This window comes from Pteropus medius, unplaced genomic scaffold (genome assembly GCF_902729225.1).
Source record: "Pteropus medius unplaced genomic scaffold, Ma_sr-lr_union100, whole genome shotgun sequence".
Classification (NCBI taxonomy): domain Eukaryota; kingdom Metazoa; phylum Chordata; class Mammalia; order Chiroptera; family Pteropodidae; genus Pteropus; species Pteropus medius.
The window spans coordinates 11307325-11322903 of record NW_024344378.1 but is presented as its reverse complement, the minus strand read 5'-3'; positions in this window follow the sequence as shown (position 1 = coordinate 11322903).

The window sequence follows — 15579 nt, the reverse complement described above, 5'->3', positions numbered from 1 at the left end:
TCTTTTGAAAAAATTCCCTATTTTAATTTCTAATTCCTTATTTTCAGTGGCTCTATTGCAACATATCATTTTTAAAAAAGTGAATCCCTATTATTAGGCATTTAAGTTGTTTTTATTTTTTTCCTACTCTGCAGAATTGCTATGAAGAAAATTCACATGTGTACACTTTTGTACATATTTCTGATTACTTCCTTGGGGTAAAATTCTTAGAATTGCTGAGTCAAAGGGTATACATTTTTAAGGTCTTTGGTATATATTTGTCAAATTGCATTCAGAAAAGTTGTTTCAATTTTCATTTCTACAACATTGCAGGGGGAGTACCCATCTCCCAGCTTTCTGGTCACCCATACATATATTTTGATTTAAAATATCTTGAGTTTCTTTAGACAACTCATATAGCCACCTCGACATTCTCCACCTGATCTCCAAACGGTCGTCAGCTATAGTTTGGATGAACTTATGCATTGTGCCTGGTGCGGACATGGCAGCATACGTGGGAACCGCTAATTTTCCTGACCTCCAGGAACAAGCATTTAGCGCAGAATCATCCTGCCCCTTCCCAAGGAAGAATTAGAACAAATCCTTCATCTCCTGCTTCTCCTAGACACTAATGAGATTAAGCCATTTATTTCTAACTAGGGTAGAAGGCCCTTTATTTGCACAGGTTGAATGTTCATATAGACAGTGCCAAAAGCAAACAAACAAAAAAACCCCTTTCATCTCTAAACACAGGGACAGAAGCTCAGATGGTTTCAAATAGGATCAAGTTGGGTCTAACGAGTTGTTTGGTTTGCTCATCTTCACAGAAGTTCCCTTGTTTCCCAAAGTCCAGACTTTGGAATTTGCTTGGAAAAGGGATATTTGTGGCACCTTGTGGTCCCCCAGACTGCCCACATTGAAGCCTGCCCACTCCGAATTTATGACTCTTAGGTGCCAGGGCGACCCCAGTGCCAATGAGCTGTGAAAAGGGGATTAGCACTTAGGACAAGGTTTCTCTGAGTCAGTGTGAACCAGAACCTACTACGGCAGCTCATGCCTGCATCCACGTGGGATACAGAGGGCTATCTCACAGTAGTCTCCCTAAGAATGCCTTCCTAGACCTTCCTGACTAAAGCCGAGAATGGCAGATTAAAGCAGAATCGCTCCACCTTCCTGCTCGAGTCAGGATGCATGAAAGCTGTGAGTTCTCCTACTTGGATGAGTTCCTGATGCCCTGCTGGTTCAGATTGGTGGCCTGGATGTGCAAATTTGCACCTGCTGGTCAGCAGGGGACAGAGAAGTGACAAGGAGGGGCTGGAGACACTTTCAAAGTGCAGGAAACAGGGAAAATGTCTACTTCAAGTCCAAAAGTAGTTACAGGAGAACTCAATTGGGAGCCAAGAGTCCTGAATTTTAGTCCTAACTCTGTCACTACTGGAATGTGTGGCCTCAGGCAAGTCATGGAACTCTCGGGGCTCTTAGTCCTTACTGGCCAGCGGGGGATATTGTTGGCCAAGGTAACAGTCCTTACGGCTTTGGTTTTCTAAGCATGTTAAACAAACAAACAAACAAACAAACAGGGATGAGGGACAATGCAGAGCAGGGTAAAATGAGACCTTTAGAGACGGCTTCCCAACCTTTTCATGTTTTGATGCACAGATGATAAATACTATTAACTCCACCCTGGGGTAAATGGAGGAGCTTCTTTGAGCTAAAGGTACCACCTGGGGGCTCTGGCTGCCTTGAAGACTCAGGGCATGGCTGTCTCAGGCATATGGAGAGGATGCTCTGCCAGAGGACCCAATTCCTAAAAAAATCATGGTGCACATCTCTGACAATATTACAAATAAACAGAAATGGTGCTAAACCAGGACATAAGGGGCAGAAAATCCAATAGTGTCCTGACTTCTCTCATAGTGGCTTTTTTGATGACTTTTTGGGAAATACCAAATTATTTTCTCAGACTTTGTTTTTAAAGTCCCTGATTGCGGCCGCCGCCTCTTGGTGGGGGTGGGGCGAGGGGTAGCCAGGAAATAAGATTCTTCGGGAAAGGGGAAAACAGGGCTACTAGGGAAGAGGGAAGTCCAGAGTTTTCATCCAGAGGGCACCCCTAAGTCATCTCCTTGTTTCCAGTTTTGGTGGCAGCTGGGACTGGTCCAGGTCTCGAAGCCATAGGTTTGATTGAAGAAATCAAGCATTCCATTTGGGGTCCCCCCTGTCTCCTAGGCTTTTCTTACTTTGGAATAACAACCTCTTTAATGTGCCTTATTTATTTTTTTCCATCCATCCAAAGAGACGATGAGGTAACTGGGCCGAGATAATTGCCGAACACCTGCAAGACGCAGGCCTGGTGCCATGAGCCCGATGGAGTGAGTGTAAGACTCGTGACCACACGGATCAGCTGGCTGTCCTTCCTCCCCACCCTCAGCCTCCTACACACCTGCAGAGGCCTGTCACTTGGGATAGGAGGCCCCATTAGGGCTCTTGTAATTGAGATGGGGTGGGGGAGTTTACAATGGCTCCAGAGTGGGAGAGAGAGGGATGGCTCAGATGACAGGAAACCGTCTCTGCTCCGTGGAGCAGATTGAGAAAGGTGGCCTGGGTAATAATGGGGTTAGCTAATCCTGATAGTAATAAGGGTAGGAGAGTCCGTCATCATAATCACGGCTAATGGATTCCAGATGGAGAAATATAATTGTTCTCATTAGCATGGTTATACACACACACATATGCATACCCATGCACACACGCACACACACTCAGAGACCCATTCCACCCACATACCTGACTTTGATAAGTACTGTCAGATAAGAATAGCCCACACTGCAAAGCTAGATGGAGAGCATTGTCAATTATTTCTTCCCCATTTTCCCCCTTCCACAACATCCATGCATACGTAATGGTTTCATTAACCTTGAGACTTCTGCAGATGAGTTGAAAACCCAGGCTTACACGGCCAATTAATTGACAGTACGTTTTGCACAGAGTATGGAAGTACCTTTCTCTTCCCCCTTAAATACCGCCTGACTTTTCGGCTGTATTTCATAAGTGTTAATGTAATGTTGCTGAAAGGAAATATGGTCAAAAGCAGGAAACTTCTCCCCCTTCTCTGGGATGCAGCTGTTCGTTTGGTTTGGGTTGTTAATTCAAACCACTCCCAGGTGCCTAGTTCATATTATCTCTTGTTTAGAACAAAATAAAATGAAACTGTCAAAATCTTTTTGCTTCGCTCAGCCCCGGGCTCAATAGCCCCATAAAGGGACTGTATAAGGAAGCAGCCACTAAAACTTGCCTGTCCACGGTGAGACATGCAGGCCCTACAGGTGAGACCCTGACCCACAGTCAACCTACCTCCCTTCAGAAAGGTCTTGTAGGAGTTCTGCTCCAGACTCCATTCTTGCCTGCGGGCTTCTGCTCTTGACCTTCCTTGCTATTTCTGCTCCATTTCCAACTCTCTTGCAAAGATTCCTCTCTCCCTGAGTGCTCTGGTTTTCCAGTTCGGACATATAGTAAGTGCTCAATAAATGTTAGCCATTAATATTTCTACTTCATGAAGCAAGTCAGTAGATTGGTGCTCATAAAATATTTAATAGAATAAGGACTCTCAGGTGAATTTGCCTATTATTTGCATACATCCCAGAATGCTATTTATAGCCATGCACTTGGTTTTTATAGAATCAATGCCTCCCCAAGGTGGCCATTTATCTTTTCTACCCTTGGCCGCTCTGCCCTTGTGCCGTGAGCAATGCTGGGAACCAGAGGCAGGAAGAAGTGGCTGAGCCTGGGGTTCTTGGAGCCCCAGAGTCCTCCCAAGAAGGGTATGTGGATTTTAGATCTAAGCTGTTAGGATATTTGCTGACTGCTTCCTTTTTATCCGAAGCGATCTCTCATTTCCAATGGCACAGAGAGAATGGCTCCTTTGGGTGACATTTTTCACAGATGGAGCTTTCTAGGGCTAGGAGAGGTGGAACCAGGGATGGCGGGTGATTGTCTTGACCCAGCCCCTGGTCCACTTGAGGCCTCTGATTGTGGAGGTCTGCACATCCCCCAGCATGGCCCTTGGCAAACCTTGGTTGGCTATTGTTTGATAGGAAGGCTCTAGGCTCAGTCTCCTTATTTGCTGGCTTTCTGGAAAGTCCACCCCAGAAGAATCCTGCCTCTACACTCTACATAGGCCTCAGGTTCTCTCTCTCTGAAGTCCCCAGTTTCCTTTCTGTAAGAAACTGCAAGCAAGGAGATGATGAGGCCAACCACACTTCAGTAAATGAGGTAGATTTCTAGAACACAGGATTTCAATACACGGCCGCCCGGAAACGCTAAGTGAGATGTCTTATTGTTACTACTGCTGTTGTTTTTAAGCATCTTTAAAAGGATCTGGGCACCTCAGACTGATGCATATGCTGTTCTTTAAACTGCTCAGAGACAAGGTGCATCTATGCTCGAGAAGGATGCATAGCACCATGTATTAGCGTATTTTGTATTTTAAGCCACTTTTCCTGTAGCTTGGGGCCTGATGGATTTTAGGTTCAGCCTGACATCTTGGCCTGAGATCCTGTGGAGAGTCAGAGGGACTTAAACAAACAACTCAGACCCAAAGCCCTTGGTTTTTGAGAATTGACCCTTCCATCTGTTGACAATCAAATATTGAACCTATTAAGAGTGGCAGGTCCCCAAGCTGGGAGGAAGGAAGGAATTTCCCAGCGTCTCCGGAGACAAAGGACCTTTTGACTACACCTGGGGGGGAAAGGTGACCAGCCCAGGTCAGACTAAACTGGGGATCAGATGAATGGAAAGCATCTGGTGAGATGGGAAGTGGGCGTTCGCCTAGCTGGATTCTGATTTGTCAAGTAAGGGAGAGCAGGGAGAAGGAAAACATAATAGAGGGTGATTAGCTATAAGGGACTCAGGAATGCAGACGGAGGGCCCTCACCTGGCCTCCCTGTACTCCTGAACCTGTGCTCTTCTGTGGTCTGAGGCAGTGTGCCTGCTTCCTCCACCAGACTGCTTCCTTCATCAACTTGAAAGCGAGGGCTGTGTCTCCCTCGTCTTTGAATGGCCTGGCATGCAACAAGTATTTATGGAGTAAATAAGTGTAGAGACCCAGAAAAGGGGTTGCTTCAAGGGGGAGCTATAGCTCACTCTTACAGCACCTTTAAATGAATTAGGCATGTCACCCACTGAAGCCAGACACAGGCCTGCAGGCACCTGGCTTGGCAGGTGAAAGCACTTCTTTTCTTGGCCAAATGTGCTTATATGAAGCACAGTTTGAACAAGGACACATAGCACTCATCCTTATGATTTAGGAATTGGGGCTGATGTGTCAGGCCCCAGCCTTTGGGATACCCCAACTGTGCTAGGCTGATGGAAGATGGTCTCATAATGTATCGGGAAACATCTAGAAGGCAGTGTCCTACCCCTGGTGTCTGTGCTCCCCAGACCTTAAGGTCTGCATGTGGGTAGTCTTCCTTAACAGCCTTGTCCGGCCTCCTCTTCCAGGGACTTCTCTTTGCCCTACCCACCCTCAGGTTGTTCTCTTAGGAAATCTGGTCCCCTTAAGGGCTCTTTTTGATGTCTCTTTAGCTAGAGAGTTCACGGTTCTCTTTTGGTTCACAAAGACCAGGGCTGGAATCCTGGTTCTGCCCTTCAGAGCCCCTAGGAAGATGTTTTAATGTCATTAAACCAAAGTCACCTCAGCCACACAATGGGGATGTGGTGGGGTAGGTGAAGTAGAGCATCTATGGGACCTAGGCTGGACATCCTTTCTGAAGGTTTGGTAAGTCTGTACCGGAGGAGATGCTGGTCCTTGAAACCCACTGCGAGGGGTTCCTGCTTTACCATTTCTGTAGGTTCCATTTCTTAGGGTGAGCCTCTACAGCAAGTCTTCTGGAATGTATGCTTCCTGAGAACTCCGGAGTCAACTATCCTGGATACATCCCTCTGGAGAATGGGGGTGGGGGTGCTCCCAAACTTTAGCAGGACTCTGGAACCAGATGTGGCTGTGGGATTGACCAGAGTCAGATGGTTCTGATGAGGTCGAGTCCCCATCCCTTGGGCCTTGGTCCACCCACCCAAATGATCTCTTTATTATATTAGGAAGATTAGAGTTTGCTGATTTCATAAAAGGAAGTGAACTGAAATTATAGTGAAGGAGTTGTCTCCACATAAGGAAAACCTTGACTCACAGTCACGCTGAGTCATAGAAAGCATCTAGTCTTTCCCCCTTTGCTCTGCAAATGAGAAAACAGGGCCAGAGAGATTCAGAGCTCTTTCATGGCCAAGTACATCTTCTGTTATATCCCAGGGTTTCCCTTGACCATGAGGTTATTTAAACTCTAAACTTGCCCAACTGTGGGATCATGTCATGGGAATTATTGGGAATTCGATAGCAACTCGGGTCTGAGATTCCACAGGGCTTGGCATGCAGGATGGCTCTGCCCTGTCGAGCCTCTCCATCATGACCACATTCACCTCCTACTCTTTCCGCTGCACACCATCTCTGGTTTTCACCTACACAGACACCACTTTTATTTTTGTTAACAGGTGCTTGCTCAAGATGGCACACAGTTAGAACCTTCAGAACAAAGGGACCCAGCATTGACTGGAGGCCCACTATATACAATGGGCATTACGCTGGGTTCCTCATCCACATGTGTTCTCAAGTAATGCTCATAAGAACCTTAAGGTCAGTTGAGACTTTTAATAGATGGTTATTGAATTAATGATTAAATGAGCAGATGGATGACTAGCTGCTAATTATACTTTTTCTTTTTTAGTTATCTACACATGCCAATATCTTCCATGTTGCTCTGAAGGATCTTTGTCCTTTGCCACCTCTCTTCCTGTTTTCTTATCCCTATGGTGCCCATTCAGAATGACCTATAACTGTGAGGATCCAGTGAGAGAGCCACATTCATTTTCCTGTTGACACAAAGGAAGTCAAGAATCCAAAGCTCAGAGTACAGAGAGCAGATTTTGTGGATTTCTCAACTCAAGGCCACAGTCGTAGCATATAAACAATAACCTGTATATTTATATCTCTAGCTTTCTGAAGAGAGAGTGGAATAGGTCAAAGAAACATACAGTTCTTGTTTCTTCTTCATGGGAGTTACATTGTTGTCAAGTATGCAAAATGGAAAGTAATCCTATATCTACTACAAAGTAGAATCACATGCTATGTCTGGATAAGAATTTGATTCTATTTCTGTCTTCGCCAACCATTTGTATGATTTATACCAGCCACCAGGCGACCCTTGCTGTTTCAACGTAATCAGCTGTAAAGTGGGGCTACACCATTGGCTTAGTTGGCATAAAGGTTGTAATTTTTAGAGAATTTGCCTCATTTCAGCTGATCTTGTACACTAGGAATATGTGCGTAGAAAAAAGATGAGTTACAAGCTTTCAGCTCAAGTCTCTGGTATTAACTTCATACCTGATCTCCCATTTCTTGGTGTGAGTTATCAGGAAGCCCATTAGGTGTTTTGTTCTGAAAGGCTTCTTGAAGAGGTTTACCCCAAGAAATGGATCTGCTATCTCTCCACCTGCAAAATGGAAACACGACCAATCTCTATTCTACTTCCTTCTTATATGACTGTAGAAAATAAAATGAGTTGGTAGATAAGAAAGTGCTTTGAGAATGATAAAGTACTACTTAAGCCTCGTTAGCTGTAATAACAATATAATGCCAGTTGCTCGTTCTGCTTGTTTCTTTAGCTTGTGACTCATTTGAAAATGAAAGTTTTGTGGTTCTGTTTATCTGTTTTATATTTTGTGATTTATTTCTCAGTTTGGCACAGGTAAATGGTTCAGGGGCATCTAGCTATTTGAAACAAATATTGTTATTATTTCCCAAAGGCTAGTCTCTGACAGTTTGAAATGCTGGTCCAAGTTCACCTATAGACAAGACTATTTGGTGATGTCATAGGAAAGAGAACTTTTTCATCAAGGTGGGACTAGGGTACAGGAAGAGAAAGGGGAGACAAAGGAGAGGTGGAGGAAAGTGCCAAGTACTGTAGCTTGTCTACAGGCTAGGGATGAATTAGTCATGACATGCTGCAAAACACCAAATGAACAAAAAAACCCCATACCAAACAGAAGAGCTTGGCTTCCACATAACATTTAACCAAACAGTGAAGAAATATCAGGCCTCCCTATGATGAGAAAACCAAATATTTCATCTGGTCAGGTCTACAGCGAGTCAGGGGAAGAGGCAGTGTAATGACCAGGCTTGTCCGTGACCACGTGGCTTGTAGCAAATATCAGAGACTAGGACTGCAGTGAGAAAGAATCCAGGGATGAGTGGGGAGCCACACGCACAGCCTCGTGCTCCATGCAATGTAAACAGCCGGTACATCTGGGCACCTCATGTTCTTGTACCTTCGAGCTGGGAAGAAACAAGGCTTGCTGAAAGATGAGCTAAGCCTAGGGAGTGAGTTGGAAGAAGCAGCAGATGATCAAAATTTTTAGATAGTGTGATGTTTCCTCCCCAAAGGGGAAACAGGGCTGTTTGGGTTGGCTATCTCTATAGACCTGAGGTTTGCATTTTTTCTAAAGAAGAGTGCTCAGAGTCCACTTGCTCTCTGGCAAGGTGAGTGTTGAGTGGCAGTAGTGGCAATAATAGTAGTAGTTTCATGTAGGGAGTTTATTGCTGTCATGGAAGAGATGTTTGACCAAAACAAAGTATGAAGGTAGTTACTATTTCTGTCTGTTAGTGCACATGCTTTCTCTTCCTCTCTCTTACCACAAACTGCCATCCATGCCATTGAGTCTGCATCAGTCCTAATACTGTCTCTTCCTGGCCATGTGGTTGGTTAAAGAATTAGCATATGGCTCAAGCAGGGCCAATTGGAATCCTTCCCTGAGATTGATATATGAATGCTGGGAGAAGGAAACTGGCCTTCCTTCTGAAGGGATAGCTAAGTGTTGAAACCAGTTTTGGAGTTTCTGGTTGGTGGCTAGCTTTCTTATTTCGTGGAGAAAGCCTGTCCATTGCAGCAAAGAATTAGGTTACCATCCAAAGAGCTGAGAGGTGGAGAAAGAGCCTAATGACATCATTTGAGCTGAGAGGTGGAGAAAGAGCCTAATGACATCATTTGAGCCCCTGTATCCAATCGTGATTGAGGTCAGATGCACCCTTATGTTTCCAGTGAAATGAACTGAAACATTCTGTTTGTGTATGTTAATTTGAGATGGGTTTTTGTCACCTGAATCTGGGGAGTCTGGAGAAGGACAGTGTGGGGGTCAAAGTAAGAGGTCAAAAAGAAAAAGAAAAAGAAGCAGAAGAGAATAAGCGTGATGGACCAGGCCTCATTAGGGAGATGGGAGTCTGCTCTGGTTTTCTGAGCTCCATGAAGCCTGACCTCTGAGAAAGGATGCTGATTGTAGGAAGGCAGATCCGCTCTAATTGGAGAATCAGCCCCATGATTCCTGGAAGTCAAATCTCCCCATACATTCGAGTTCCCTCCCATGCCCCCCACTCCTTGGTTGGCCAAAAAAGACCCCTCAGGAATGTCATTAGTTATGATGCTGAAGTTAAGCTAAGGAGTCAGACAGACTTTGATTTCTAGCCTCAGCCTTACTAGCAGAATTACTTGGGCAAATTACTTAAACCCTCTATCCTCAGTTCTTTGTATCTAAAATAGGGCCAAAAATTATATTCACCTCAAAAGACTGTTGTGAGGATCCCATCAGCCAATGCACATGAAGAACTGTACCCCATGGCCAGTCCTTGGGAAATACCCAGTAATAATATCTATCCCTTTTCTCATGAGTGGGGAATGTTTAAATTGATTATAAGTCACCCATATTGTGGATGAAAAGTGAGCAATTTAAAGTGTGAAAGTGATTCAGTAACTTGGAAGAACCATATTAGCACACTGTTAATTTTTTTTTAAGTGACATAAACTTCAATAAAAAGTTTAATTTTTTTTTTTTTTTTTACAAAGGGAGTTAGAGGATGTATACTCAATTGAAAGCAGGAATACGAAGAAATATTTGTATGTCCATGTTCATAGCAGCATTATTCACAATAGCTAAAAGGTAGAAGCAACCCAAGTGTCCATCCACAGATGAATGGGCAAACACAGCGTGGTATATGTATGGATTATTATTCTGCCTTATAAAGGAAGGAAACTTGGACATATGCTATGACATGGATGAATCTGAAGATATCATGCTAAATGAAATAAGCCAGTGACAAAAGGACAAACACTGTATGATTCCACTCATATGAGGTACTTTTAGAATAATCAAATTCATAGAAATAGAGAGCAGAATGGTGATTGCCAGGAGCTAGGGGAGGGCGGAATGGGGAGTTATCATTTAATGAATAAAGAGTTTCAGTTTTGCAAGATTAAAAAGAGTTCTGTGAGTGGATGGCGATGATGGTAGCACAATAATGTGAATGTACTTAATGCCCCTGACCTACTTAAAAATGGTTAAAATAGTAAATTTTGTGTTATATGTATTTTACTGCAATTTTGAAAAAGGAAGTTAGAGTCCTGTGTATGGTAAGAATGCATTTTCATTTTAACAAAAGTGCATAAGTTTTGTATACGTGTGTGTTGAGCAAAAAATAAAGGCTGGGTGACTTCATACCAAACTGTTTGCAGTGCTTCTATGTAGCGGTTAGCGGTACAGAAGGGGTGGTGTTACTTTAGACGCTTTAGTATTGTCTAAATTATTATAATGAGCACATATTAGTCTTGCCATCTCAACGAGTAATATTAAATTGCAACCATTTGCATTATACTTTTACACTTTCAAAGCGCCTTTGTGGAATATAAAATGATGTAGTCATTTGGCAAATAGTTTGGCAGTTCCTCAAATTGCTAAACATAGAGTTACCATATAATCCAGCAGTTTTGCTCCTAGATGTATACTGAAAACATATGACCGCACAAAAACTTGGACATAAACATTCACAGCAGCATTATTTATAATAACCCTAAAGTAGAAACCTTCCAAATGTCCATCAGCCGATGAATGGATAAACTAGCAATGTTTCCATACAATGGAATATTATTCAGTAATAAAAGGGAATGAAGTAGTGATACATGTTGCAACACGAAAGAAACTTGCAAACATTATGCTAAGTGAAAAAAGCCAGACACAAAAAGACACATATTGTAAGATTTCATTTTTGTGAAATGTCCAGAATAGGTAAATCTATAGAGACAGAACATAGATGAAGGCTGAAGGTGACAGCTAAGCGGTATGATCTTTTTTCAATTGCAGTAATGGAAATGCTCTAAAATCGATTCAGGTGATGGATGTATAACTCTGTCAATATTCTAAAAGCCCTTGAATTATTCAATTTAAATGGGTGAATCGTATGGTATGTGAACTATACTTCAATAAAGCTAATATAGAACAAAACGAACCAAAAAAACCCAAAGTCTCTTTGTGAGTTATTACAATTAACTATTCACACCAAGCTCGGGAGGCAGATACTAAATGAAGGAATATACCTAGAAAGCTAACTTAGATTTCTTTGAGGAGAGGAATTACCAAAGTCCGGTGAACTTTCTTTTTAAAAATAATCTTCGCCGATTGAAAGGACGTGAGAGAAAGCAACGCAGATGTTCAGAAACAGACCAACAAATTGATCCATCCACACAATGAAATACTACTCAGCAATCAAAAGAAGCAAAATACCAATGTACACAACAACCTGGATGAATCTCAAACGCATTGTGCTAAGTAAAAGAAGCCAGACTCAAAAGGCTAGATGCCATATGATTTCACTTATATGACATTCTGAAAAAGGCAAAACCATAGAGACAGAAAACAGATCAGCATTTTGATTTTCAAAGGCACAGAAGGGAACTTTCTGGAATAATGGAAATGTTCTATATCTTGTTTATGATAATGACTACATAGCAATATGCATTTATCAAAACTTGCAGAACAACACTAAAAATGGTGAAGTTTACTGTGTGTAAATTATAACTGAAAAAATGGGGTAAAGAAACGAAGAACACATCTGGATGTTCAAGTAAGTGGACAGGTACTGAGATGAGGTATCTGGCCAAGGAATGGAGGCTATCCCCATCCCCTGACCCTCGTGTGATCTTTAGGTCAGCAGCGACTTGCCTGTCCTTTGAAGATCCAGGCCTGCAAATCCCCCAAACCTTCGAGGTGAGGTCTGCTTCTTCCCGTGGTCCCTTTGGCTCCAGCCTCTACACACACACATGTTCTTTTACCCCCACATCTGCTAGCAATGGCCTCTTCCCTGAAATCCATTCACACTGGGCACTGAGGGCTTGGCTGACGTCATAGAAGGTTGAGGAGGGATGCCACAAGAAAGTATGGGCCTCTGCCATCTGGCTGGCATCCTTGTCTTCCTGCCCTCCCATTTCCTCTCTCATCCCCTCCTGCTGGTCATTCCTGGAAGTTCCACATTCTTTCCCCTTTGTTAGAGCAGTTGAGTGTTTCCCAGCTCCTTCTCCACAGAGAAGGTCTCTGAACTGACCCGGATACTCAGCAGAACAAGGGACCTTCTTTTCATTAAGAAACACTTTGGTATCATATATAGCAGCTTTTTTTCCTATGACTCTTGGCATTTGGGACCCAGACATCAGCAAGGTGAGCAGGCCCTGTGCATTCCTTGGTCCTCCCAAAGCATGCAGAAAGGACTCAGCCTTGTTCAGGTCTCCACTTGCTGCTGAGGCTGCTTGGACACACTGAGCCATCTGTCCTCCTAAGCATCCACAACAATCGTCTCTTCCAGACACCCTGAAAGGAAGGTCCCAACTAACTGGGGCTCTGTGACCCTCCAGTTTTTCTCCTACCTTCAAGAGCCTGCCTTTAAAATTCATTACAGCAATGTGCACTCAGTATTTCCTCTTGCCCATGCTTTTCTTTATGCTTGCATACCCCCCTTTCACTTTCTCCATTTGTCATCTCTGTCAGAAGACAGGCCCTGATTGTTCCAGGCCCATAGCTTCAGCCGGAGCAACTGCACCCAGCCCCCCTTACTGGGCTAATTAGCAGCCTGGCCTGCAAGAATTCCAAGGGCCTCTCGGGGAAGGGCTGGCCTGCTCCCCAAAGAGGCTGGTCTCTCTGGCCCCCTCTGGGGGTGACACTGCAGCACCCCAAGCGTGGGCCTTCTTCCTGCTCTGGGCCCTTTTCCCTTGTCTCTCGGCAAGCGTGAAACAATTTCCTCTTTTCACAGGGGCTTCGTGGCAGGCAGATTAATGAATGTGAGCCCGGCACAGAGGCCAGCCTGCCAAAAATGTCCGCAGTGCATTCAGCGATCCCCACGGTGGGCTGCAGGCAGGACAAAAGACACCGAGCTGCGCAATCGAGTTCCCAGCAGCGGCCGAGGCTCTAATCTGACCGGAATTCCACTGTGGAAATGATCTTCCACCTCCTGCTCCTCCTTTGCCCCCGTGCAACAGCCCCTGCCTCCTGCAGGCCTCCCACCCCTGAGCAACCGGCTCTGAGGCTCCTTGATGCTTCTAGAAATTAGTATCTAGCATGGCCCCCATTAAGATTCAGGCACCGGGCTGTGAGGCACAGGAGCAGAGATTGAGGCCCTCTTGTTGGTAGCAGTGCTGGGCCCTCTGCCATGCGTTTTCAAGAGGCTGTTTCTTTTCTATCCTTCGGTGAAGTTCTTAACAAACGGGTGTGTCATTCTCAGGCCTCACAATGGGAAACAGATGCTAGTGGGGGGCCCGGGGATATTTGCTTTGGAAACACCAAGGGTGACAGGGTCTGTGAAAAAGTTCTCAACGGCTGGAGTCCCGTTGTGCCCAGACAGGTGTCCGAGGAGCCAGTAGTTTCCTGAATGGCAGCTGCCGGCTCTGGGATTTCAGACTGTGGTATCGGGAGCAGAAAGCAATCCTGCGGGCCATCTCCTTTGGTGGAGTGGAATTGTTGCTTCCATTTATGGGGCAACCTCCACTCCCCTAAAGCTGCTTCATATGCCAAGTTCTCATGTATCAGCTTCGTCACTGGCAGAATTCCCAGCTTGTCAGGATGGGCCTCTGCTGTATATGCATCTGTGACCGAATTGCCCAGCTTAGATGGTCAGCTCTAGGGGACAGATAGCTGAGGCCTGGCATAGTACCATGGCTAGGTGTTTACAAAAGGAAGTGGGATGGATTGATAAAACCCAGAAGCATTTTGCTCACACAGTCATATATATACATTTACACCCCCCCAACATATACACATACCTCACAGATATTTCCATTATATCTATGCCATATTGATGTTCCTTAGCGAGCATGTATTTTGACTTTTTAGGACTGTGTGACTGTTTCAAGTAGAAAAATAGCCATGCTCACCACCCAATCAGATAGTCTTATTAAATGCTTTTAATTTTGAATTCTTATTTTGTCTGATATCAATACTACCACACCTACTTAATTTTTATTAGCATTGGATTGGGTTATCTTTTATCATTTCTTCTATTTTTAACCTTTCTGTGTCATTTCCAGTTTGAATTGTGGATAATGTTAAGCTGGATTTCAAAAATCTGAAAATCTTGGACTTCTCCTAAAATAACTTTATTCATTCACATCTATTGTGATCATAGATATGTTTAGACTTCTTTCTGACATTTTATTTCATGTTTTCTACTGGCCATAAATTGTGATATTTGTTATTTTGTGTGTGTATGTGTGTGTATTAGGATAGAAATATCCTAATTTATTTTTTTCCTTAAAGTTTGGAAGTTACGTATATTATTTCTTATCTTCTGACAGTGGACCGAGAGGCAGAAAACAGGACTCTCACCTTGGAGTTTTTTTCAGCAATTTTGCAATAAGTTCTCTTTTCTTCATCTGTTGGTTTACAGTAGGGAAACCCTTGGTTAACCTGCAGCCACCCCGCTGAATTAACCTGGCTGAGCCCTCAGTCCACAAAGGGATCCACCTACCAAGTTTTTCCTGCTCTAGACAACAGAATTCTGGCAGCATTAATTATCGGTCAGTGCTACTCAAAGTGTGTTTTGCAGACTGGTGTCAACTATAAACTTAGTACCGTTCTGCAGTGAGACGGATACAGAATTTGAGGCTAAACATTTAGGTATGTCTATGGCAATCTGACAGTGCTGCAGTGTCTCAGTGTGTGATCAGACAACTTGTATGGGTGAACAGGGAACTGACTAGCTCAGATAGTGTTGGCTCGGGTGGCAGGTTGCATGTAGTGTGAGCTGTGGACGAGTGTGCTGTGGGGCAGGGCCACATGTTGGCCTGTGACTAAACTCTACTGCTCTTTCTCATCTGTGTATTCTAACAGGAATGCATGTCTTTTTTTTCTTCGTAAATTTCTTTGGCATTTCCTTGATGACTGCTGAAATTGAGCTCCTTTGCTTATGTTTATTGGCCTTTTGTGTATCCTCTTTCTTTTTTAAAAGTGGCCGTTCAAGTGTTTTGCCCATTTTTCTATTCAGTCTTCAATTCTTTTCGTATTGAAGAGGAGGAGTTACTTTAATATTCTGAATGTAACTCTTTTATTGGATATATCGTCTATGAAACTTAAAAAAAAGTTTCTTCACCTAATAACTTGGGAAGGATAACCATGGGGATTAACCCTGTGGTCCTGTCCATGACAATACCTTGCAGATTGCTCTTTGAAGATCAGAGAGAGGAGTTA